The following is a 442-nucleotide window of genomic DNA, read 5'->3' on the forward strand; positions in this document are numbered from 1 at the left end:
GGGATTACAGGCTGAGCCACCGAGCCCGGCTGGGGAATTGACTTTTAACCAGGGCTTCCCACCTCCAGAGGGGAGCCCCCCCCAAAGCACCAGCCCTAATCATCGAGAAACCCCAAGCCCTGAAGCTAATACCACCCTCCTACCCCAACATCAGGGACCCTTCCCTTGGAGCCCTTCATCCTGGCATCAGGCCTCCTCACTCCCTCAAAGTAGCCTCCTTTACAAGAGTTGTCGAGGTCCCACCGCATCTACAGCCTTTTCTCTGCCCCAGGCCTGCTGGGAGCCCCCATCCCTGGCTGTGGCATCACCAATTAACCCTCCCTGGCCCCCTCCCACAGGCCCCAAGCTCAGAGGAAGCACTGTGAAACCCTGGTATACCCTCCCTAACCCTAACCTGCCGGCTCCGGGCTCAGCCCCCATTTTCGGAGACCCTCCAGCCCCA

At 60.6% G+C, this 442-nt stretch overlaps 1 protein-coding gene across 1 annotated transcript in view; it reads right to left on the reverse strand.

Annotated features, from left to right (window-relative positions):
* FKBP8 (FK506 binding protein 8) overlaps positions 1-435 on the reverse strand; it is a 10,587-nt gene extending 10,152 nt beyond the window's left edge. The window contains exon 1 of the mRNA XM_008050472.2: positions 395-435. The gene's annotated coding sequence lies outside the window, so the exon portion shown is untranslated. The remainder of the gene's footprint in view (positions 1-394) is intronic.
* Between the last annotated feature and the right edge of the window lie 7 nt (positions 436-442).

The sequence above is a fragment of the Carlito syrichta genome, unplaced genomic scaffold (genome assembly GCF_000164805.1).
Source record: "Carlito syrichta isolate Samal-C Ts95f unplaced genomic scaffold, Tarsius_syrichta-2.0.1 Scaffold147223, whole genome shotgun sequence".
In the NCBI taxonomy this organism is placed as follows: Eukaryota; Metazoa; Chordata; class Mammalia; order Primates; family Tarsiidae; genus Carlito; species Carlito syrichta.